The sequence below is a fragment of the Pleurodeles waltl genome, chromosome 6 (assembly GCF_031143425.1).
Source record: "Pleurodeles waltl isolate 20211129_DDA chromosome 6, aPleWal1.hap1.20221129, whole genome shotgun sequence".
In the NCBI taxonomy this organism is placed as follows: domain Eukaryota; kingdom Metazoa; phylum Chordata; class Amphibia; order Caudata; family Salamandridae; genus Pleurodeles; species Pleurodeles waltl.
The window spans coordinates 791609749-791636157 of record NC_090445.1 but is presented as its reverse complement, the minus strand read 5'-3'; the positions used below and the strand labels follow the sequence as shown (position 1 = coordinate 791636157).

Sequence of the window (26409 nt, the reverse complement as noted above, 5' to 3'; positions counted from 1 at the left end):
AATGGGGCAGAAGAATAGGAACAGGTGCAGGGGCAGTAAGTTGACCATGGAGGGCAAAAGGGAGGAGACAGTGGTACAAAGACAGAGAATAGAGAGCTGGCAGAAGGGGGGAATGAACAGCAACTGATAACAGAGGGCAGACTTCAGAGGGTTAGCCACTCGAGAGGGCCTGTACCCATCCCTCCTGCATGTGGCTGAAGTGCTGACAGGCTATGTTAAAAAACAAGAGAGAAATTCACTGAAAAATACAAAGGTTAAAGAAACGTTATAGTTAGGTATGGCAAAACTATCTTACCTTACGTTAAAAAAAAAAAAAATTCACTGAAATAAAAAGGTTACAATGGCATAGTGTGGTATGGTAATAATAACTTAGCTAAAGTTATATTAACATTATGGCTAGGTGTTGAAATAAGTTGAATTCTAAAGTTTAAAACCTAAAAACCATTGAAATTTGCCAGTTATAGTTCAGTGAGCTAACTATAACTTATGTCCCTGTAGGAAATTTTAAATTACATCATTGATGGCATCATTGACACTATCACTGATTACATCATCAAAGCTTTTGCTCATCAAGTTGCTCAATAAACCACTAGATCATGTTCGAAACCACATTAGTTAATAAAGGGCCCATAAACATACACAGCATAGAATGACTGTAAGTACATGTGCACATGTATTAAACAGAAATAGTATAGTCCTAGAGTCAAGTTTGATGTGCCATGCCAAACGTTATATGGTGCACAGTTTAGATACGAGTAACATTTTAACTAAAAACAGTACTTCATTTAACCAAGGTAGAGACTGATTGGAAGTATTATGTGTTGCAGACGTATCTTACAAAAACTTTTATCAAAATCCTGTTGCCAAAATCAGTGAAAAACTAAAGTTTATCTTTACAATGTATTACTCACCTGTGGATTTTTGTGCACATTTTGAAATTAAGGAGTTGTCATCAGTGGAGGTTCCTCTGTGGGAGCGGAGAAGCTTTGTCACCCACCCCTCACACTGCTGTGCAGAAAGCATCAAAAATGAAATGGTAATAACATGATTTTATTACCATTTTATTTTTTGATGCTTTCTGCCAGCAAGCAGAGTGGAAGGGCAGGGCAGGGCGGGGCTAGTGCATCACTGCTGCCAATGATTAGCAGCAGTGGGCTTGGCCACTTAAGTTTGAAGTGTGCATGTTGGTTTGGCCAGCTAACTCACTACGGCCAAACCGACAGGCCTACCGTGCATTTTGGAGCATGGAGTTGGCCCGCTGCAACCAGTCAAGACGCTTTACTCATGCTGCTTAGCATGAGAACAGCATCTTGATTGGACAACGGAGTTGTCTGTGGGCTTCATGCTCAGAGGACTTGCTGCAGAACAACAGGGATGTGCAGCAGAACATCAAATAAGGTAAGTGATTTTTTAAACATTTATATTAGTGTGTATATTATGTGTAGTGTTTTGTGTATTTATTTTTCACCCCTCCAATGTGATTTGCCACCAACCGCCACTGGTTGTCATCTCAAGGGGCAAATACTTATTTCCAGAAGTTCAGTGAAAATTCTGAAACATTTTACATTGCTAAAAAATGTATAATGTGTGGGTGTCTCACAAACAGTTCAAGTTGCCCTATGATTGTAAGTGTAGTTGTAATGATGTATGCTGGTTTACTCATGACAGGAATTTGAGTACGTTTTTTTAATAACTATGGAGGGTTGTGAATAGGACCTTATTGTGCATGCCTTTTCAGTGGTTAATGCATAGATGGTAGTTGTTGCCTTAAAATTCCATGTCAGATGAGGTTTTTAACAAGTACATTTTACTGATGTAAAAAATTACCAAAGACTTTCAAACAGTATTCAAGGTTCAATACATTGTTGAATGGATTAATGCCTACATATTTTATGAGCACAAGAATACCAGTAGAAAAAAAGCATAACATCTATTAAATGTGGATTTTTTCCCAGATATCTTCTATATCGTGCATGTTGTGAAAGGTTACACCCATTAGTATTACAGAAGTGATAAAAAATTGGTACAAGGTGTAACTCGCTGAATACCTTCTGGTACAGAAAGTGTATTGCAAACTGTCACATTCGTTGGATGTTGTCATCAGTGATTTAATCAATTATGTCATTTGACATTGTAATTGTATTAATATAGCACTTACTACCCCTGACAAGGTGTCAAAGTGCTTTCCGTGAGTAGCACGCTACTCCGGAAAAAAAAGGATTAGTGGTGGAATAGTATAGAGAAGTATGAGTTTATTTTAGCAGTGTCTGTTAGCTGGATTGGATAAGATAAAGGAGGGATGGAAGAGTGAAGAGTATAGAAAGTGTTATGTGGAAGATCATAGTAGTTAGATGAGGTTTGGAATGAATAAAATGCAAGGTGGAGGAGGGAGGAGTATCTAGAAGTGGATTAGTGAGATCATACTATAAAATGAGGTTTGGGATGAGGTAACGGAGGGATACACAAAGGAAGAATTTAGAAAGGGTTGTTTGGGTGATCATAGTAATAAAATTAGGTTTGGGGTGATCTAAGGAGAGATAGAGGTGGGATGAGTCTAGAAGGCATATTTTGGAGATCAGCAGTAGAAGGAGGTTTCGGAACAGTCAGAGAGTGGAGGCAGCGGTTATATTGAGAGAGGTAAAGGGTCAGACATAGAGTAGTGCATTGGACTAAGTCAAAGGTTTGTTGTTCTTCTGCGGTAGGAGTGAGGTAGTAATAACCATATGGATACATAAGTACATAGGGTATACATGGATAAGGAAGAGAATATATCAAGATTTCAAGTAGCATTTTATAAACTAAGGCTTTCAAGTGTTGCTGCACTTAAGGTAACATATTTGTGAATTTATATAACTAATAATATTCTTTAAATTGTATATTATCCACTATTTTTAAATCGTGAAACACTTGTAGAAGAAAATATTTATGATACTATTTACATATTGTGATTGATAAATAAAACCGATACCCATAAGCATCTACTCAAATAACTTATATGAAAAATATGCATTGATTTATATACATGTTAAGCATATATATGCACTGATTTACATACATATATACATATATATAAGTACATACATATATATAACGTATATATATATATATATATATATTCATATATATATACACATACATACAAACACACATATTTCTGATGGATACAACTACCTGTGGATTCCTCACCTTTTTAATTTTCCCATTGCGCCAGCATTCAACAGCAATTTTCTTCCTAGCTCTTCACGTCGATGAGGACGTCACAATTGTACGGCTCTGCATGCAACTCCGACTGATGTCATCGTGGCAATAAGAAGTCCTCGCCGGTGTGCTGACGTCTGTTTCCTTTTTTCCGCGCCTTCGGCGCTAACGGTTTTTCCTGCCTCTCAATCAGTTACTGTTTTGAAGGTGTTGTTGTCTAGTTACAAAGTCTCCACTGAAGAAATGGGGCTTCAAGCCTTGTCATGAGTGCGGGTGTCGCATGTCGGTCACAGATCCTCATGAGGACTGCTTGTGGTGCCTAAGTCCAGACCACAACGTGGAGGAGTGCATGTTCTGCCGGCAGAAGAACCCGAAGACCTTGAAGGAGAGAGAGGCTAAGCTCTTCTTGTCAAAAGCTAAGAAGGAGCATAAGGGTCATCGAAGATCAAAGGCAAGGGACTCTTCTTCACATAAGTCCTCGAGGTCACATAAGAAGCGGCACCGGCACGATTCTCTACGCCATTCTTCCAGGGTCTAGGTCCCCTCCGAGACAGCACTGTACAGCATTGGAGGTCATTCCAACGGTAACTCCTCATCCTCAGAGTCGACAGGCTTCTCCGGCGCCGTCGTTGATAGAGGTCTTCAAGTCCCCAGCAAGTCCTCCGGTTCACTTTTCTCCTGTGTCAACTCAGGAGCCAGTGGCACAAGCTTCGGATTCATCTCAAGTGCCTCAGGACGAGCAGAGGTTTCCTGTCTTCCTGACTCTGGGAGCAGATCCAGCAGCATTTCTTAATGCTATGTTTAGCATTTTCAACAGAGCTATGGCCCCTGTTGGTGCACCGGCAGGTCCCACGGGTCCATTAGCTTTCACACTGGGTTTGCCCCGTTTGTACCCTTATATCCAGCTGAAGGTGCTGCTTCAGCACCAATGATGTCGTCACCCCAGATGATGTTGCCGACGGCACCGATGGAGTCTATGCCGGCACCGATCGGGACTCAGTGTCTCTCCACCCTGTCCTCAACCGGAGCTTCCATCTGTTTTGAAACCGGCATCGTCAACGTCTGCTAATTCTCTGTCGACGCCGTGGTTGGAGGGCAGACTGAGGTCAAGAAGGAGGGCCTTGAGGCTCTTGGAGGAGCAGGAGTATCGGCAACAGCTGTTGGAGGAAGGGGAGATTCCTGAGCCTATGGGTGAATTTCAGGGCCTGGACTCTGCAAGTGGCCTAGATACATCCCCTGAGTGGGATCTTTCATCCCCTGCGAATTCACAGAGGATCCAGCATCTTTTCACAGTGTGATAAGAAAGGCTGCCGAATTCTTGGAACTTCCTTTACCAGCATCGAAGGTGAAGACGAACATCCTGACTGAGGTGTTGCATCTTTCCTCTACGTCTGCGGAGCCTCTACTCCCCTTTAATGATACCTTTACTGAGCCCATTCTAGACATTTGGAGGAAACCTGTCACAACTCCAGCGGTTTCCAGGACTGTGGCTAGGAGGTACAGAGTTGCTCCAGGGGATCCACAGTTTTTGTCTCAGCATCCAGCACCTGACAGCTTGGTAGTGCAAGCCTCTTGTTCTGCTTGGTATGCACCTGGCTTGTTCCCTGCTACTCCATCAGATAGGGAGTCTAAGCGAATGGAGCAAAGAGCAAAGAAGGGTTTCTCCTCGTGCAGTATGGCCTTGAAGTCTGTCAATGCTACCTGTGTGCTGGGGAGGTATATTCATGCCTCGATGGACACGGCAAGAGCTGTAGTGCCAAGCTTGCCTCAGGATGTGCAGGGGCAGTTTGATGAACTCCTGTGGGACACTCAAGCGGTGGCCAAGCAGGTTATCCAGTCTGGTTTGGATACAGCAGATTCAGTTGCCAGGGTAATGGGCACTTCGGTGGCAACCAGGACGCATGCGTGGCTTAGGTCTTCTGGCTTTTCCACGGATTTTTAAACAACTTTGTTGGAACTTCCGTTTGATGGCGAGAAGTTGTTTGGATCCAAGGCCAACTCAGCTTTGGAACATTTTAAAGACAGCAGGGCTACTGCAAAGTCCGTGGGATGCAAGGCTGCAGCATCCACACCATTTAGATCTTTTCGGAGGTTCAGGGGGCTTGGCCGTGGGTTCTCTTTTCATGAGAGGCAACAATCCAGCATGCAACAGCCTGCCATAGGTCTTATCGAGGGTGGGGGAGAGTTAGAACACGAGGAGCCTCCCGTCTCATCTTCTTCCTCTGGGGGAACCCATCGAGGAAAGCAGCCCTAGTTTTCTCTCCATCTTGCATCATACTTCTCCTGTAGGGGGATGGCTATTTCATTTTCTCCACGAGTGAGAGTTAATCACATCGGACTCTTGGGTTCAGAATATTGTGGGGAAAGGTTATGCCCTTCCATTTCAGGAGTTTCCCCTTCCCAACCCTCCCCGTCATTCATTTTGCACGGAAGATCATCTCCTGTTGCTTCAACAGGAGGTGCAAATCCTTTTGTTAAAGGGTGCTACGGAGTTGGTTCCAGAGCAGGAAAAGGGTCAGGGATGCTATTAATGGTATTTCCTGATTCCCAAGAAGGACGGTCGATTGAGGCCTATCCTGGACCTGAGGATTTTGAATTGGTTCCTCAAAAAGGGAAATACAAAATGCAGACTGTAGCACAGATGCTTCTGGCGTTGAACAAGTAAGACTGGATGGTGTCTGTCGACTTGCAGGATGCTTATTTTCATACCCCCATTCTGAAGTCGCACAGGAAGTATCTCCGGTTTGTGGTAGGGTTGTAACACTACCAGTTTGTGGTCCTTACATTTGGTCTAACTTCCGCACCTCGAGTCTTTACAAAGGTGATGGCGGTGGTTGCCGTGGACCTCAGAAGGAAGGGAGTTCCTGTATTCCCTTACCTGGACGATTGGCTGATAAAAGCCAGGACCCCAGAGCTTGTGCTGCATCACTTGCAAATGGCAACACAGTTGTTGTTCAACCTGGGCTTTACAGTAAACATTCCCAAGTCTCACCTGCAGCGCTCTCAGCGCCTCCTGTTCATAGGGGCAGTACTGGATACAACATTGAATTGGGCCTACCCTCTGCCTCAGCGGATTCAGGACATTCAGGTGTTGATTCCAATGTTTCAAAAGGGAGCGGCTGTTCCTGTCCTCAAGGTCCTATGTCTGCTCGGTCTGTTCGCTTCTTGCATTCTGTTGGTCACTCATGTACATTGGCACATGAGGGCTCTCCAGTGGTGCCTCCGCAAGCAGTGGTTTCAACACAAAGGGGATCTGGAGGAGTCGATAATGATGTCCAGAGACGCTGCAGTGGATCTATGATGGTGGGCTGTGGACGGCAACCTTTCCCAAGGAAGGTCGTTTTAACTCCCAACTCCAGTGGCCACCGTCATAATGGATGCTTCCACTCTAGGGTGGGGAGCTCATCTGGGAGACCTGGATATCAAAAGCCTTGGGTCTCCAGTAGAATAGATGTTTTGCATCAATCTTTTAGAATTGCGGGCAATACATCTGGCTCTCAAGGACTTCCTCCCATGCATTCTCGGTCAGTCAGTACAAGTCTTGACAGACAACACTACAGCGATGTGGCACATCAACAAGCAGGGGGGAGTACGGTCATATCTACTCTGCAGGGAGGCTCTGTGGCTCTGGTCCTGGTCACAGGATCATCGGATTTGCATAGTTGCCGGCCAGATTTCTCAACGTACGTGCAGACAGTCTCAGTGGGCATTTCTCGAACAATCACAAGTGGCGTCTCCATCCAGACCTGGTTCTCCACATCTTCCAGATGTGGGGCTTTCCACAGATAGACCTGTTTGCCACTCAGGAGAAAACACACTGCCCGTTGTTCTGCAGCCTCCAGTACCCTGTGCAGGGAGCGTTCGGGACACGTTTCAGATGTCTTTGTGTGGCCAGTTGCTTTACGCGTTTCCCCCCATATTGATTCCTCGGGATCTGAGGAAGATTCGCCAGGATCAGACTCAAGTCATTTTAATAGCGCCACATTGGCCAAGAAGGGTGTGGTACACAGACCTTTTCCAACTCTCACTGTGCCCTCAGCTCCGTCTCCCTCACAGGGCAGACCTGCTCTTGCAGTCACAGCGGCAGATTCTACACCCCCACCTCCAGAGCCTACACCTACATGCCTGGAGATTGGACGGGGCAATCTGAGTTCATTTTCTCTCCCTTCAGAAGTGGTGGATGTTATCTTATCAGCCAGGCGACACTCCACCAAGACTGTCTATGCTAACAGATGGGCAAAATTTGTTGCTTGGTGTGGAGAGAGACAAATTGATCCCTTAAAGGCCCATTTGTCTGATGTTTTGCTTTTTGCCCTTTCCTTGGCACAGAAGGGATGTGCAGTTGCGACTGTCAAGGGTTATTTTAGCGCTGTCGGCCTTTCTGTGCCTTTCTGATCAGCCTTCCTTATTTAAGCCCCCTATAGTTATTAGATTCCTGAAAGGTTTGACTAACAAGTTTCCTCCCACTCTGTTTGTCATGCCTCAGTGGGATTTGATTTTGGTTCTGACTTGCTTGACGGGTTCACTGTTTGAGCCTATGCATTCTTGCTCATTGAGGTTTTTAGTTTTAAAAACAGTTTTTTTAACGGCTATCACGTCAGCTAGGCGTGTGAGCGAGCTTCAGACTCTTAGTGTGAACCCTCCTCGAGCTGAGCATTCAGCTCGGGCACGGCCGTCGTTCCTGGTGGGCCGGCATGCCGCGCCCCTTCTGTTCTTTACTTCCTCGCACGAGGCACCAAAGTGGGCATGGGGCCTCGGTGCAGCGCACCCTCAATATTAACTATGGGCACCTTCCCCCCTACCCCTCACTTACCTGGTGAGCCTGTCCTTTTCTTCTTTTTCTTCTTTTCTCTCTTTTTTCTTTTTTTCCTCTTGTTTGTATGTCCACATGTAGCAGCCATGTTATTTCTTTCTCCCAGCATGTCTTAGGACCCTTTTTCAAAATGGTGTATTTTCTCTATAAGTTCCTATGATTCGTTCCCAATCCCAATCCAATATGGTGACTTTCTTCTTCCAGTTGGTCATTTCCTGTTTTAGGGTATATAAGGTGAGTGATTTTTGTTCTCCTTTCACTGCAACACTTCCTTTGGTGTTGATCTTTGCTCCTGTTATTTTTTTCTAGTTATTTACCTCACCTGTTCCAGCTTCTTCCAGTATTGTTTTTTCCTGTTGGAAGACTCTCCTTTTTGCTTCTTTTTGTTCCAGGGAGTTCCTGCTATAGAGGTTTTTCCTTTGGTTTTTTTTTCCCTCTGGGAATCCTTCTGGCATTCCTTCGTCAGCAGCACCGTGGCTACCAGAAAGGGCCACCCTTACCTTGGTCAAGGCAGAACCTACAAGAATCGAGACCCTTCTGCAGTTCCAGTGGGCCAAAGACATAAAAGACGAGTTGTCCGTGACAGATTGCAGCACTAAACGAATCAGACTTTGTAGAGCAGAATGGAGAATACGCAACAGCTACTGCAGATCCCAACCAGTCGCTACTCTTAACCATTCAACAGCAAGCCCAGGAACTGCAACAATTATGAAATGAAAATGTGGCTTTACAACAAGCCCTGGTATCCTGAACCACAGATGTTCCCACTGCCTCTTCTACCACAACACATTTCTCAGGATATCCAAATAAGCTATGAGAATTCCTCGATGCTCTGACTGTCTATTTTGTCTTTCGACCAACACAATTTGCGCAAGATAAAACAAAAGTGGGTTACCTCATTAGTGCCTTATCTGGTCCTACCTTATCCTGGGTGACTCTGTTAGTAGCCTCCAATGACCCTGTGCTGTCTGACTATTCAGCGTTTTTCCACTGCATTTAAACAAATGTTTGAACGCCCGGGATTGGAGGTGTCAGCAGAGGAAGCTTTATGTGAAATTCAGCAAGGTACCTGAGATATTCTCCAATATATAACACGCTTTAGACAGCTGGCATGGGTAGAACGTACTCTGGTGACTCTTTTTCACAGAGCTCTAGGAGATGAAATAAAAGACAAACTAGTACATTCCACTAGAGTGGAAGATTTACGAGGCTTGCTGGATTTAGCGCTCTCCATAGAGTATCGTCTACAAGAACGCCGCCTAGAAAAGAGAAAGAATCGTGGACCTTCTCATGCAGGAAACCCATGTACAATCGTCCACTGTTCCGAAGAGCCTCAACCTGAATTAAGGGAGGCAACAGAAGTGGAACCAATGCAAATAGACACCGCCCATGGTCCTCTCTTTACTAGTGAGCGTAAAAATAGACAGAGAAAAGGATTATGTCTATATTGTGGAGCTGCCGGCCACTTGCTCTGTACTTGCCCAGTCCGTCCTGTGAAGTCCTCGGGAAACGCCAATTCCCGTCCTCTGTGAGAAGGGAGGGGACAGGATTTTCTGCGATACCTTCAATCAGTTCTTCCAAAGAAGATGCAACTGTCCTGCTTTTGTTATCTGTTATCCTGCATTTACCTGACGGTCAGGAAGAAAGAGCTTTGGCATTAGTAGACTGAGGAGCCAGTGGAATTTATATGGATGAGACCTGGGCCAAAAAACAACAAATTCCACGACTACTGAAGGACGTTCCAGAACAAATGCATACTGTAAATGGATCCCTATTAGCATCCGGTCCTGTCTTCTGTACCACTCCTACCCTATGTCTACACTTTGGAAAGCATCAGGAACATGTCCCTTTTGATTTAATCTTGTCTCCTAATCATACAATAATCTTAGGAATACCCTGGTTTATGCAACACAACCCGTAAATCGAATGGGAAACCAGAACTATTTCTCTGTCTTCCAAATTCTGTCAAGACCACTGCTATGCATCCGAAACCTATTGCTCCCCAAAGATGTTATCCACAGAACCTGAATTAGGGTGTTCCATAAACTCTATTCAAGGGGTACCTAGTCACTATCTGGATCATACAGACGTTCTCCAAAAACCCTCAAAATCACTACTACCTCCACATAGAGACTACGATAGTACCATTCTCCTGGAACCTGGAGCAGTTGTTCGCTTTGATAGAATGTATTGTCTTACGAAACCTGAAATGCAGATACTCAAGTACTATTTGCAAGAAACTCTACAAAGTGATCTTATTGCACCATCTTCTTCTCCTGCTGGGGCTCCCCTCTTCTTCGTGCCCAAGAAGACAAAGGATCTACGTCCCTGTAGAGACTTTTGTGGATTAAATAAAATCACTATAAAAGACCAATATCCACTACCTCTCATCGAAGACATATTGGAGGCAGTTAGTGGGGCACAGATCTTTACAAAATTAGACCTTCGGGGAGCATACCATGTCTTAAGAATTAAGGAAGGTGATGAGTGCAAGACTGCCTTTCGTACACCTTTTGGTCATTACAAATATAGGGTAATGCCTTTTGGTTTAACAAACGCCCCCTCTGTTTTTCAAAGATTCATGGATTTTGTACTTTTTGACCTGTTGAATCACACTGTAGTGATTTATTTAGACGATATCCTCATATATTCCAGACACCCTGAACTCCACACTGAACACGTAAAGCAAGTATTAAACAGACTTAGGCAACATCAGCTCTACTGTAAACCTGAGTAATGTGAATTCGATAAGACAGAGGTGAAATATTTAGGATATCACATTATTAGTCAGATCGGTATCTCCATGGATCCAGAGAAGGTTCAGGCCATTCTAGATTGGCCATAACCCTCGTCAATCAAAGAAATTCAGTGTTTCTTAGGCTTGGCCAACTTTTATCACCAATTTATCTCAGACTTTGCTAAACAAACTAGTCAAATCACACAGACCCTTAAAAAAGAGAGTTTGCGAAACGGTTTCATCTGGACAGACGTCGCTAAAAATGCTTTCCAAAACCTATAACAAGCCTTCACCCAAGCACCTATACTACGGCATCCAGACACCAACAAACAATTCATACCTGTTACTGATGCTTCAGAAAGAGCTATTGGGGCAGCATTATTACAAAGACAGGACAATGATGGATTAGAACATTCAATATTTTATCTGTCTCATGGGGTCTCTGATTCTGAGCAAAATTATTTGGTTCTGGAAAGAGAACTCATAGCTCTAAAGACAGCTTCTCAAGAGTGGAGAGAATTCCTCATGGGTTCTAAAGAACCATTTGAAGTAAGAACAGACCATCACAATTTACAATGCCTATGAAACTTTCATTGCTGGAACAGTCTTCAAACCCATTGGGCCTTTTTCTTTAGCCAATTCGATTTTTATATTTCCTATATTCCAGGTTCTCAAAATATCTTGGCAGATGCTCTATCTCAACGCTACCCTGAAAGTACCAACACCAGTTCACAGCACGTAATTGAACCAGACAAAATAATTGGTTTAGTCCACACTTTCCTGGATGAAGTACAGTCTGAGTATTCAACCCTCTCAGGACAAGAGATGAAGAAACTGCGTCCAAAATTACACAGGAATAGAGGGTACTACTATCATAAAGACACATTATTACCTACCTTTCCTACCTTCTAAGAAAGTGCACAGAAAGGCACTACAAATCTGTCACAAGTCCACTGTGGCCGGTCATCGTGGTATAAAAGCCACACAGGAATTACTCCTTCGCTCTTTTTGGTGGCCTCTCCACTGTTTTTGTAATTCCACTCAGAGTAACTAGACCATGTACTTTCCCATTGCTGAATTTTCTTACAACAATACCGTACATAGTGCCTCAAAAGCCACATCTTTCTTCTGCTCCCATGGATTTCATTCCAAATCTTTTCCTGCCACTCTTAAGTCCTTTTCTACACTTCCTTCAATCACCTCTTTTTCCCAAAAATTACAAAGAATTCAACGTCTTATACGGTCTAGTCTTTTGTTAACTAAAAGGCACATCACAAGAATGGCAGATAAGAAACAATGTGAGGCTCCACCTTATCAAGTCCAAGATAAAGTTTGGCTTTCTTCCAGATTTTTGCCCCTACGTCTACCACAAAATAAGTTTAAACCTTGTTATTAGGGACCCTTTTGTATTCTTCAGAAGATTAATCCAGTATCCTTCCGTCTCCATTTACCTCGAACATGGAAAATCCATCCAGTTTTTCACGTCTCTCAATTGAAACCTTATCAACCTGACCCTTTTCATAGACAATTCACATGTCCTCCCCCTTTGTTGGTGAATGATGAACCTAAATATGAAGTTCAAGAAATATGTGACTCTAGTATAGTACGAAACCATCTCCAATATCTCATTCGTTGGAAAGGCTATCCTCTTAGTGAATGTTCTAGGAAAGATGCTTCTTCTGTTCACGTGGGCAACTTCCCACCTACCCCTCACTTACCTGGTGAGCCTGTCCTTTTCTTCTTTTTCTTTTTTTCTCTCTTTTTTCTTCTTTTCCTCTTGTTTTTATGTCAACATGTAGCAGCCATGTTCTTTTTTATTCCCAGCATGCTTTTCTTTTTCCCTGAATGCCTTAGGACCCTTTCTCAAAATGGCGTCTTTTCTCTATATGTTCCTATGATTCTTTCCCAATCCAATATGGTGACTTTCTTCTTCCTGTTGGTCATTTCCTATTTTAGGGTATATAAGGTGAGTGATTCTTGTTCTCCTTGCGCTGCAACACTTCCTTTGTTGGGGATTTTCACTCCTGTTATTTGTTTCTCCAGCTATTTACCTCGCTTATTCTAGCTTCTTTCAGTATTGTTTTTTCCTGTTGGAAGACTCTCCTTTTTGCTTCTTTTTGTTCCAGGGAGTTCCTGCTATAGAGGTTTTTCCCTTGGTTTCTTTTCCCTCTGGGACTCCTTCTGGAGGGCATGGACTACTTTTGGCATTCCTTCGTCGGCAGCACCGTCACTACCAGAAAGGGCCACCCTTACCTTGGTCAAGGCAGAACCTACAAGAATCAAGACCCTTCTGCAGTTCCAGTGGGCCAAAGACATAAACGACGAGTAGCCCGTGACATAAGGTGGTGCCTCCTTTAATTTATTTTTTAGCTTCAAATGTTTAAGGCTCATACCGAAAAGTGATCACACTCTTTTTAATTACAAATACATTTTTCTTTTCAATTTGTGCAGAAATATCTCTTCTATGTATATCATCCGTCAGTGCCTAAAAACCCTATCTCTTTCCCTTCCTCTCTCTCTCTCACTCACTCTCGCTCTCTCTTTTAATCTCTTTTTCCTACTCACAGCCCCACTCTGACCCTCATGCACCCACTCACATACCCACTCAGACTCTCACACACCCACTAACAGACCCAGTGACACATTCATGCTCACACTCACAGACCCACTCAGACTCTCATACACCCACTCACAGACCCACTCACACCCTCATACACCCACTCACAGACCCACAGACACCCTCATGCACCCACTCATAGACTTGCACAGACACTGACGCACCCTCTAAGACACTGATGCACACGCTCTCTCAGACACTTTCACCTGACACATCCTCTAAGACATATTCTCACACCCAGAGAGATAGGCTCTGGCCAACTCCCGCAACGCACAGCCAAAGGGCAGAGTGCAGAGCATGATTGGGTGGTTAGATGGGTTGACCACATGGACTGACTGCAGGCCAGGCTTTGCGGGCAACCTCTCTTGCACATAGATGCATGCAAGATTGGGTGTTTAAAGGGAGTTGGCCTCAGTGCATGGCTGCAGGCTAGGCCTGTGGCCAACCGTTGCCACACACGGCCAAAGGCCTTGCACAGTGGTGGTTGGATTAACATATAGTAATGGATTTTTTTTTTTTTAAACATAGACATTCACTGAAATAAACTAAGGTTACAGGGTCTATTAGATGTGGCATTCTTGGGTGGTCTGCCCTAACTTTTTGCCTCTGCTTCCCAGGTTGTTTCAGTGTGCTAGGCGCTGTTTTTGCTGGTTTGTTTGCTCTGGACACTTTTCCACTGCTGACCAGTGCTAAAATGTGAATGTTCCCTGTATAAATTATATGTGTACATTGGCTTATCCATGATTGGCATATTTGATTTACTAGTAAGTCCCTAGTAAAGTGCACAAGAAGTGCCAAGGGCCTGTAAATCAAATGCCACTAGTGGGCCTGCAGCACTGGTTGTGTCACCCACATGAATAGCCATGTAACCATGTCTCAATCCTGCCATTGCAGTGTCTGTGTGTGCAGGTTAAACTGCGAGTTCGACTTGGCAAGTGTACCCACTTGCCAGGCCCAAACCTTTCCTTTTTATATATGTAAGGCACCCCTAAGGTAGGCTCTAATAGCCCATGGGAAGGGTGCAGTGTATGTTAAAGGTGGGACATGTACTGGTGTGTTTTACATTTCCTAACAGTGGTTGCAAATGTATTACATTTATCTTTACATGTTTTAAGATGGCCGCCACAGAAAGTATATGAGAGCTAGTTTCTGTTAGACCTTTTTCTATGTTTACTTCGAGAACGTTCAGGCCAATTAAAATCATGACGACATAATGTGAATTGACTCTGAGAAATGATTGATGGATGACATTGGACGCCAGTGCCATGGTTTCGAATTTGTACAACCGAGCAGTGCTCATGAAGAAAATGAGGTAGGTGCAGAGACGAAAGATCTAGATATACGGAATCGTTTGAATTCCGTGTTACGGGCTCCTTCCGGGCGTGTGTACTAATGACAGGATTGGGCTTGGGTTGGGTCAGAACGGTAATAGTGCTAGAGAAATGCGTGGACATCGGTCCGTGTGCTTAGGGGCCAAGTGCCTTTTAATCTCCGTTGTTACCGGACCCTTCTGGGTGAATTTATTAATGAAAGTATCGGGCCTTGGTAGTTTTAGAGCAGTAACATCGCTCGTCATTTGAGTCGTTAGCGGTCTCTTTGTTTTTGAACAACAGTGCCTTTTTGCTCTTGTGGTCGAGCTTATTCAAATATACGAAAGCTTGTAGTTGCCTGACAATGGGGATTCTTCCTGATTTATATATTTTTTCCTTATACACTTTTCTTTGTAGTTAAATTGAAGATAGCATTTAAGACGCAGACTGTGGTTAGAAACAACGCCGGAGAATATGGTGCGCATTTAAAGGAAAGGGTAATGACCCAACATGTGTGTATTGCATCTTTGGATATTTAGGGTGCTTTATCACATTCTTATTTTTTTTGTTAAGTTATTGCACTTTTTCGGTTTATTTAGTTTATCTTTTTATCTATTATGTGGATTGGGGTTCTTTTCTTCTGTTGGGCTTTTCTTGTAAGTATGTGAGTTTTATTTGTGTTTTTGTGTGTTTTGAGTGCACACTCACTACATCACAGTGGTGACCAATATTGTTGGTGCCTATTAAATGGAAGTATTGTAAGGACACGAATGACGAACCAACAGAGTTAAATATAAATGTGTTTTAATTTTTATGCAGAGATATTTGCAGCTTGATGATATTTTTGGATTTGTTGCCCTGAGGAAGGTGGCTTTAATGATCAATTTATTTCGGAATCCACCGAAACGCGCGTTGGCAGTTAACAATACGACTGGCCTGAGGATTTTGTGAGTTGACATCAAAGCAGTTAGCATCATGGCTGGCCTAATGACTGTGTGATTTAACTTTAAGGCTGGGGATGTTTGGAATATCCACAAAAGTATGGAAAACCAATGATAGTTGACTTATATGTATGTCAAGAGCGCTGAAATAGAAAGACTGCTACCAGTTGGGCGAGGATATATGCCCAACAGATTGTGAAAAGACTATTTACAATTGGTTTGGACAAAAGAAAGTACAGAAATATATAACATATTGAAATGTATTTGTGATATTGATATATGGAATTGTTTGTGCAAATTATTGTTGTCTTATTTGTGTTTTTGTGTGAATGAGTCGGGAGCCTGTCTCTGTGAGGGTGATTAGTTGTTCTTTGCCTTTGTGTCCTGATGTTAATAGGAATTTTGTGTAGGATTCTCTTTTTTATTTTATAGACTTTGAATTAGGAATAAAATTCGGATGTTTTCATTATTTCCATTGTTTATGTCTGTATAAACCTTTAGGAGAGGGACGTTTTCTGTAAAGATAACAGTGAAATACTGCCAAATTCAGTTTTCACTGTTGCAAGGCCTGTCTCCCTCATAGGTTGACATAAGAGCTGCCTTTACATATCTTTAAAGTACAGATTCACTTTGGGGGCAGATAGAAATATGAAGTTTAGGGTCTCTGAACTCACAATTGAAAAATACATCTTTTAGTGAAGTTGGTTTTTAGATTGTGTGTTTGAAAATGCCACTTTTGGAAAGTAGGCATTTTCTTGCTTAAACCATTCTGTGATTCTGCCTGTTTGTGGAGTCCCTGTCTGGGTCAGTTTGACAGTTGGCCTGTTTGCGCCTCTCCTCTAGACAGTACCACAAAGGAAGCTGAGGTAGAGCCTGCAAATCCTGATGGGCCATCTGGGCTGAGGGGAGGGGAGGAGTGGTCACTTACACTGGAAAGGGATGTGCCTGCCCTCACACAATGCAGTCTCCAACCCCCTGGTGTGTGTCTGGGGCCTGGCCTGGCAAGGCAGGATCTTGAAAACAACAGACACTTCTCTTTAAAGCAGGCCTACTTCAAAGGCAAGAAGGGGTATAAGAAGAGGACCCAAAACCCCTGAAAATCAGATTACCTCTGGAACCAAGAGGAACCTCTGCCCGGGAGAAGAGCTGGAGAAGCTGGAGGAAGAGTACTGCCCCTTTGCCTGTGATTGTGCTTTGCTGGGTTGCCTGCAGTAGCTGCTTCTGCCTGAGAGAGGACAAAGACTGACTTTTGTGTGACTTCCCACTGATGAAGAATATCCAAGGGCTTGAACTGAGCTTGCCTCCTGTTGTTGAAGTCTCAGGAATAACAAAGACTTCTCTCTGCCAGCACCTGCACTTTCTGTTGAGAGTCCTGCCTGCCAAGTGGTGCCCTAACCTGTCCCTGGGCCCTTGAAAGGTGCAGCTGGTGAAAAAGGACAGAAATCCACGCAAAGACCGCTGTGCGGGGAAACTTTGGATGCACCATCCTCCCGCGGCTTATAAACAAAGCGCCGCCGGCCTCGCAGCTAAAATCGATGCTCTGCCTGCATCCCGGCTGAGAGATTGACACAACACGGCTAGAGAAATGATGTGCAACACCCACAGTGGCTGTTGTTAATGATGCAAGCCCCCACACAATGTGGTTTCTTGACACCGTGCAACCGGATTTCAATGCAACATTGCTGAACACAGAAAATCAACACAAAGCCTGCCCAGACCTGAGGTCCTCATCATGGATCGAAGCATCGCTCTCTTGTGGGAGAGAAGAAACAGCGCACACTGACCCGACTGGACAAGAAATGATGCACGGTCTCGCTTGCAAGTGAGAAATCAACGCATCGCTGGCCTTTTTCGATGCACAGTCGCCTGTGCGGCTTTATTTTGACGCTTCCCAGGTACTTTTGTGCAATAACAGTGATAAGACTCGTATTCTTCTTAAAATTCATATCTTGACTTGTGTATGTTGATTTTTGTTGTTTTGGTTTTGTTTTGTTTGGATAAGTATTATCTATTTTTCTAAACCTGTGTCATTTTGTAGTGTTTTCACTGGGTTATTCTGTGTGTTGGTACAAATACTTTACACATTGCTTCTGAAGTTAAGCCTGCCTGCTCATACCAAGCAACCAAGGGGTCAGCGGGGTTAACTGAGAGTGATTCGCCTTTACCCTGACTAGAGCAAGGGTCCTTGCTTTACAGGGGGTTATCTGACTGCCAACCAAAGACCCAATTTCTAACAGGGACGTTATAGTTATGCTCAAATTTTAAACATTCAAAACCATAGCAGTCCACTTGCCATAGTTAGAGTTATCTCAAGTAACTATTAATTGTTCCCTAAGGTAACCGTAACTCGTGCCCACACCATGCACTGCTAATTACCCCACAAATTATGGCATTCATGAGCTCCCATCATGCTCTGTGACTGAGAGCCCCACAAAGCAGCAAGATGGAGGGGCTGAACGTGCTGGCAGATGTGCTGGTGCCCGGAACAACATTGCATCCCCAAGTCTCCCTCACACACTAAGGAGAGGTGCGGCGAGGTCCGGCTCAACGACTGTGGCCGGAGTGCGGCTCTGGATGAGTGCACGATGGCTGTCTGAGTGTGCTTATAGATGTGCTGATGCTTCGAGGTGCAGCCCTCAATGTATGATATGTAGCAGGCGGGCTCGGAAGTGCTGTGCTGGTTAAGGTAGAGACATTAGGACATGACGGCCTTAAGTAAGGGGAATCCCTGATACTTGTGGCTTTGTTTTTTTTTTTAATGTTCTTGCTGCCTTAATGAGGTGATCGCCCTCCCTGGAGGCCTAGAAGCAGGAAAACACAAAAGATAAAAAGCCGGGACATGGTGACTTTGCAACGTGAGGCTAGTGGAACAGGTTGGAGCATTTTTTTTTTGATCATGTGATTGTGTGGAGCAGGCAAAGCAGCTCTGGAATTAACACAAGGTGTAGGTGGAGGACAAAATAAAACAATATTATAAATAATGCTTTTACCCCTTTGAAACTAGAGGAAGCTATACATGTTGTCCCCCCGAGGCTGTAAGCAGTCACATCGTACCATATAATCTAACTATACGTTCACCAGTATTGGCACACTGCATATAACTATTCGCAACTCATTGGAGGCATAACAATAGTGGGGGGCAGAAAATGTGTGAAGAAGAAATAGCTTCATTGTACCTGCATGCATGCTCATCATGTCCCCTCACTTCAGTCAATGTGCATGGAGCAGACTAGTTAAATAGGCACTGGGCATTGACAACCCTGTAAGGTGGAGGGCGATATATGCTCAAATATATAAAGTCGTATCTTCTTAACTGTGTGGAGTAAATAAGCATCTCTGAACTATCGTAAGGGGAGAAAAGCAGACTCAAATTAACCACTAAATGGGCTATACAGACTAAATAACCCACTACAGCAGCATTAGGCAGCTTAGCAGGGATGATTGTGGAGCTTAAGGGTGCAACTGAAGTGGTTTGTGCTAGTATGGATGCGGCTTGCTGCCCCCTTGGTTCCTTTTCAGTGACTCTCTTGATAGCAGCGTCTTCTGCAAATATCCGGCACCACACGTCACTTCACCCCACAATGAAGCACATGGCAGGGGATGCGGGGTATAAGCCCCGGACAGTCGGAAAAATCCCTAAAGTATTTAAACCCATAACTCTGACTCCATGGCTCGGGCCAGCAGGATCTAGGCGGGTCCTTCAAATACTCTGTGGGGCTGCAGGATCTTTTAGCTACTCCTCCAGTACTTCCAGCTCTTCCAGTACTTCTCGAGTCCAGCCCATTAGAGGATCAAGAACTAGTGATATTGCTATCAACTCAGATCATCGAGTCTCTATCTCAACCCTCCATTCCCGTGTTGAGCAATCAGACCAGCAATTCTCAGATGACCTTGGCTTGTCCAGCAGCACCCATTATCCTCCCCCTCGCATAACTGATTACTGCTCAACAGCTCAAAGATAAGCCTGCATGTCCTCTTTTTTCTACTACTAGCAGTAATGCTAAGGGGGCATCAAAAGAAATTGAAAGAGAAAAAGTGAAAGAGAGAGGGCAAACAAAAGAAACCTCTTTGACTAAAGAAAATCTACTTGGCAGTCAACTACTCACCACTATGGCATTCAATTTAATATCAGAAGACTCCTGTCATATAACACCAGACTTGATATCCTCTAATGAAAATATCCTCCCACAGACCTTCTGCTCCTTTCCACTCACCCACATTCAGGCCAGCTCTGTGGGTGGGGTAGCTGTTGTTTCTTCAATGGAGGGTATGATGGGTCAGATTTTGGAGGAGCTCTGGGCAATAAAGGTATCTCAGGAGGAGGCATGTAAGGAGACCAAGGATCAACTTAGTCAACTAAATGCCCGTTTAAGTTATCTCTACATGGGTATCCCCAGCTGAGCAGAGGGTTTCTGATCTGGAGGATGCTAAAAAGAAACAGGAGTATGTAAGATCCCAGATCGAATCGGAACATGAGAAATTACAAGTTAATGAGATGGGGAACAGATCTTGGCGCTCAAATCTGAGGTTCATAGGGATTCCTGAAGAGATCGAATCATCTTCATCTGTTACAAAGGTAGTCTCAGACCGCATCTATATATGTATCCTACCAGAAAAAGCCAGGATCAAAGAGGATGTCTTAATTATGAGGGTGCACAGGGTCCCTTCTATGTGCACCGCTAACTCAAAATACCCTTGCACTATACTGGTCAACTTTGGAGACAACAAGATGAAGGAGCAAATTTTATCTCAGGCTATAAGAATGAGAAACTTTAATTCTGGTGATAATTTCAGCTTCCGTGTGTTCTCTGATATGTCTGTTGCAGCTGTGCGTCGGCATCATGAATTTGTGGGTCTTATAGATGACTTCAAGAGATTGGGGGCTCCAGCTGGCATTGTGCAACTAGCTAAACTTAAGGTGTTGCATAACGGACAGGCCCATATCTTTTAGGGTATACAGGATGCTAAGAACATCCTCAAATTGTTAAAAAAGCAATGTTATGATATTGGAAAAAGTGTGTTACTAGGGAGAAATGAACTTACGTGCTCTATGTTTCTGTTTGTCATTTCTTGCCCTGCTGTCTTGCTGTTTTTCCTTAGACCGAGGCCCTAGGAGTACCATGTCAGTGCATTCTTTTCTTGGGTTTGGAGGGAGGAATTCAGGGGTGGTGGGGTCCACAGATTGGTTGGGCCCTCAGGGAAGGGGGAAGCTATCCTCCTTCTGTTGGGGGAATCTATTCACTAGGGTGAGGAAAAAGCAGATAACAAAAAAAAGTAAGGAGAGTTTTGTTGGAGTTTGACTATAACTTTGCTACATAATGATATTGCCTGGGAGAGGGGAGTTTGGGAGTTAACTAAGGGTTATTTCTTGCAATATAAATGGTGTCAACAATCATGTCAAGTTTGCTGCTATTCTCAATTGGCTTAGGGCTTCGCAATCGCAGATCTTTCTTTTGCAGGAGACGCATTTAAGATATCAAGGCAATAAGCAAAAACTCCTTAAATTTCTTGCACATGCTTACTATGCATCGACTAATGCCACGGTCCGAGGGGTGGCCATAATAGTGTCTCTGGAATTTACTGGGAAAATGTATCAGATCCATTGAGACCCGCAGGCATGATGGGTGGTAATCAGTACACTTATATCTCAAATGATCATATCCATTTTGCGAGTTTCTACAGTCCAATAGAAGATGATCCAAGCCCCCTTCAGGGTCTGTACAAGGTTTTGAGCACACTGCCCAACCTATTCATTATTGATGGTGACTTTAATGTTATTCCTGAAAAATCAGATAGACACTTCTCGCAAGAACAAAATGCAGAATAATCCTAGAGTCTCCCAGTGGTTAGGTTAGATTATTTCTGATTTAGCGTTAGAAGATGCATGTAGGGCTGACCACCCACAAGATTATTAATATACCTGTTTTTAAAAAAAATATAATACAGCTTCTAGAATCAATTTCATATTATTTTTGTTTTTTCTCATAAGTAGTGGCGCCGTTACCCATGCTAATCCTTTCTTGGATCAGGCAGCACCTCAGGCTAATGTTAACTTGCCTGGCGCACTCGTCCATGCTGTAGCTTTGACAAATCTCATTTTGTAGATGAAGAATGGGTACAGATTCTCAAGATCTCGGTTACTGATTTTTTCAAGATTAACAAAGACTCTGCTTCCTTATTCTCCATTTGGGAAGCTCTCAAGGCCCACATAAGAGGGTAAATAATATCTTAGAAAGCTTATTTGGTCAAGGCTGCTAAGGAAAAGGTAAAACAGGTCCAACAGGTGCTTAATCAAGCACAGTGAGTCCTTCAAACCTCCCATGATCCAGAGGCAGCCATAAGATTGTGTGTGGCACAGGCCAGGTTAAGGGATTACTTTCTATCTCACAAGATAGTTAATCAACATACAAACTCACAGAGATGCTATGAAGAAAATGAACATGTAGGAATATTTCTGGCTGGGTCTGTGAAAAAAACTAAAATCTAATAAAGACACTATTAAAACTATTTTTGATGAGGGACAAGGTATTCTCGTCAGTCACCCTGAAGATATTGAAAGGTTTCTTCATCTCATTATTCAAAATTCAATACTTCCTCTCTTCCAACTAATGTCCAACAGATTAATCAATACCTTGATGCATTGAACATACGAATATTAGACGAGACATCTAGGGCAAAACTTGTATCACCTATCTCACTTTTGGAAGTTAAGGAGGCAATTATGGACTCACCGAATGGGAAGGCGTGTGGGGAAGATGGCCTCCCGTCTGAAGTCTACAAAGTTCTTGTAGCCCAACTAGCTGAGTGCTTAGCTTCTCTTTTCAATAGTATTCTTCAGGGGGTTGAGATACCAGCATCTTTTACAAGGGCCACCGTTATTAGCTTTCTAAAAAAAGATAGGCCATCTCAACGACCTAAGGCCAGATGTAGGAAGGTTCCCGTTTGCGAGTTGCAAATTGCGAGTTCAAGCGACTCGCAATTTGCAACTCGCAAAAGGGAATGCAGAAAGGTGTCTCAGACACCTTCTGCGACTCGCTATGGGGTATTTTTGAGGTGGGTCGCAATTTGCGACCCAATAGCGAGTCTAGGCACTCACGGGGATGGTGGCCTGCTGGAGACAGCAGACCACCATGTCCGTGACTGTTTTTGAATAAAGCCGTTTTTTTTCTTTCTTTTTGCAGCCCGTTTTCCTTAAAGGAAAACGAGCTGCAAATAGAAAAAATACTGAAACCTTTTTGTTTCTGTTTTTTTCAGAGTAGGCAGTGGTCCATAGGACTCTGAAAAAATATTTTTGTTTGCATTCACAAAGGGGAAGGGGTCCCATGGGGACCCCTTCCCATTTGCGAATGAGTTACCATCCATTTCAAGTGGATGGTAACTGCGAGTTGATTTGTGACCGATTTTGCGGTCACAAATCAACTCTACATTGCGGTGCGACTCGCAAATAGGAAGGGAACACCCCTTCCCATTTGCGAGTCGGAAACACATTTTGCGAGTCGGTTCCGACTCGCAAAATGTGTTTCTGCATCGCATGAGGCCTTTTGCGCCTCGCAAATGGCAGTTTTCGCCGTTTGCGAGGCGCAAAAGGCTACTTACATCTGGCCCCTAATTCCTATCGTCCGATTAGTTTACTTAATTTTGATTTAAAACTTCTAGCAAAGATCCTGGCCTTAGTAGCCCTAGACTTAATTAATGAAGATCAGTGCAGCTTTCTGCCAGGAAGGTTGCTAGCAACAAATAATAACTTCCTAATCCAGGCGATTGATTATTATTCTCACAATAATAAATCGGCTGCCATTATAATGCTAGACGCAGATAAAGCCTTTGATTTAGTTCAATGGGAGGTGCTTTTTAGGATCTTAGCAAAGTTTAATTTTTCTAGATAGTTTATTTAGGTTTTACGAAATCTTTTCTCTGAGACCCAAGCCAAATTCTCTTTAACATGCACATAGCTGGAACCTTACAAATTCATTGAGGCACGTGTCAGGGATGCCCCCTTCCTCCGGTGCTGTTTGCACTGTTTATTGGCCCTCTAGCTGTGGCATTGTGTCAAGATAATTCTAATTGTCCCTCCGGTTCTGCAGGTGCCTAAATTGAAACTGTTTGCCGACGATATGATTCTATATCTTTCAGCGGAGACAGCAAATATCAATAGAGCTTTTGTAAAAATAAAGGTCTTTTCAGATTTGGGGGTATATAGGATTAACCATGCTAAATCGAAAGCTCTGTTATTTAATAGCACCAATAATATTCTTCATTTGGATATGAGGGCCCAGTTCCATCTTTCTCGTCCCATTAAATATTTAGGTAAATATGTATCACATAATTTCTAAGATCTTTCTGGTGGAAATTATGCATCTACTTTTAAGAAAGTGCAACAGTTATTACATAAATGGCAAGCTTCCTCTTTGTCAATTATTGGACGTGAGGCATTGGTCAAATTGATAATCCTTCCTCTTTTTTAATTCATTTTTTTCTAGTGTGATTATGGAAATCCCTCAAAAATTCTTCAAAGATCTCGATATGAGAATTCAGCAGTTAATATGGGCCAACAGAAAACCACGGGCGCAGCTTGAAATTTTATCTCTCTCTGTCAAAGAGGGGGGACTATCTCTACCACATTTTAGTATGTATTATGAAGCTGTTCTTATGGATTAGTGCACTAGAGCAGCTTCATCTCCCAATCTCAACTTTTACTTGAAATCTATGCTAGCAGAGCACAGCTATCAGCTTGCACCATTTCTTAGGTTTCTGCAACAGCCCAAACTTACCAGATACAAAGTCCCTACTTTCATATGTGATAGGCGTTTGCAATTTTTAGAGAAATATCAAGTTCCCATTTTTCATCCAGCAGTATCACTTGGCCACTCATGGACGATGGGGCTACATTTGATTCCATCCCATGTTCATCAGTGGGTAAAACTGGGGTTTAGTAGATTCTCAGATTTTTTAATTGGTATTCAAAATAGGACCTGGGCAAAATGCCATGGTGGAGTACCCATTCCAGACATTCTTAGATTTTCCTATCTCAAGATTTTGCATTTTTTGCTTCCACGCGTCCCACTAGTTGACTTACCTTCTCCTTTAATTTTTCAGGTGTTTTATGGGAACTAGAAGGGGATAGGCAATTGGTAATGGATCCTAAGCTCCCAGGAAGCATAGCAAGTAGTCCCTCATTTTCTGACAAAGATTGAAAACACCACTGGGTGTAAAAAAGACTTACAAACATGGAGAAACCTCAATAGTATATCTTATAAGGCAATTAGGGGGGTACATTTCAAGAGAATGGCTTTTTTTTCAAAATGGATGTTATATCTCACTCCAGCATAAATCAAAAAAGCATACCCAGCTACTTCAGGTTTCTGTCCATGATGCAACAATACTCAGGAGAACTGGCTTCATTTGTGCTTTACATGTCCCAAGCTTATAGAGTTTTGGGATAGAGTCTTTCAGTGGATTAGCATAAAGGTGTGGTTTGTACTCATTCCTGATGCTATGGGAGCCCTGATTGGTACCTCTTGTCACTCTTAGTTAACTATTCGGGTGAAACAGATTTTGCCAAATCTTTAATTTTACAAGCCTGGAAATTGCCTATTCCTTCAATGTATATGGCTTGGGACGCAAACATGAAAGGTGTGCTCTTTAAGGAAAAACGTTATGTGCAACGAGTAGGTGCAGTGCGTACGTTTAAGGGCCTATGGGGACTGATTTTTTAAATAAAACATTCCAATATGGTACTATAGGATGTTAAAATTAGTACTTCTAGATGTTTTTCTGCTATATAATGAGATCAAATGTTGGCTGGGATAATAATTCAGGAAAACATTTTTTTATCAATGTTGTACAGTTGTAAGAGATTTTCCTTGTTCTCTATTTTTCTTTGCAAGTCTGCTTCAGCTACCCAACATTTTCAATCTCTATTCAATACCTTGCTGTGTTTAATCATCACGGTTTATGTCTGCTCAATAAAAAAGAAATAAAAAAAATGGCACTCATGACATTTGAAAACGTAATTGATAATATTAATGTAATATCTGCTGTAAAATGTTTTATGAAAAAACTGTGCATGGGAGGGCACAAGTTATAGTTTCCTAAGGGCACGAGTTAGAGTTACTTGAGACAATTCCAACAATAACAGGTACATTTCTATGGTTTTGATGTGAGCCTTACTATAACGTCCCTGTAACCTTTCACCAACGGGCCAGCGGTGAAGACTGCCAAATTACAAGTTCAGCGGTTTGATCTAAGCCAAACCGCCGATACTACACCCTTCCCACCGCTTTTCCATGGTTCACTGGGCTGGAGGTGAGCACCTCTGGCCCAGCGGACACTGTAATACCGCTAGCGGTATTACAGCTCGAAAGACCACCAGCATTTCTTTGGCAGTAGCACCACAGAAAAAGCTGGTGATCTTGTATCCCGATGACAGGAATCTGCATTCTTGTCACCAGGATACTCCCATACACATGTCCACATACCTGCACACATGCACCCATATACTCCAGCACTTGCGTCATATACCCCCATTCACAAAAACCGCACTCGCACACGCATTCATTCCCACGCCTCCTTCCCCCTCCAGCACATACATACATTCCCCACCCCCTCCAGCACATACCTACATTCCCCCCCCTGCACTGCATACACGCACTCACCTGCTCTCCCCGTCCACTGACACACACGCACCCACTCTCCCTGTTCACTCACACAAATATGCACCCCCTTCCCATCCACTTACATACACATGTACACAAATACACACACTCACCTCTTCTGTCTGCTCAGTCACACAC

General features: G+C 43.3%; 1 long non-coding RNA gene across 1 annotated transcript in view; it reads left to right on the top strand.

Moving 5' to 3' along the window:
- The first annotated feature begins 14548 nt into the window (after window positions 1–14548).
- The window catches only part of LOC138300265 (uncharacterized), a 96332-nt gene continuing 84471 nt past the window's right edge, over window positions 14549–26409 (top strand). Inside the window, exon 1 of the long non-coding RNA XR_011204897.1 lies at window positions 14549–14677. This is a non-coding gene — a long non-coding RNA (uncharacterized lncRNA). The remainder of the gene's footprint in view (window positions 14678–26409) is intronic.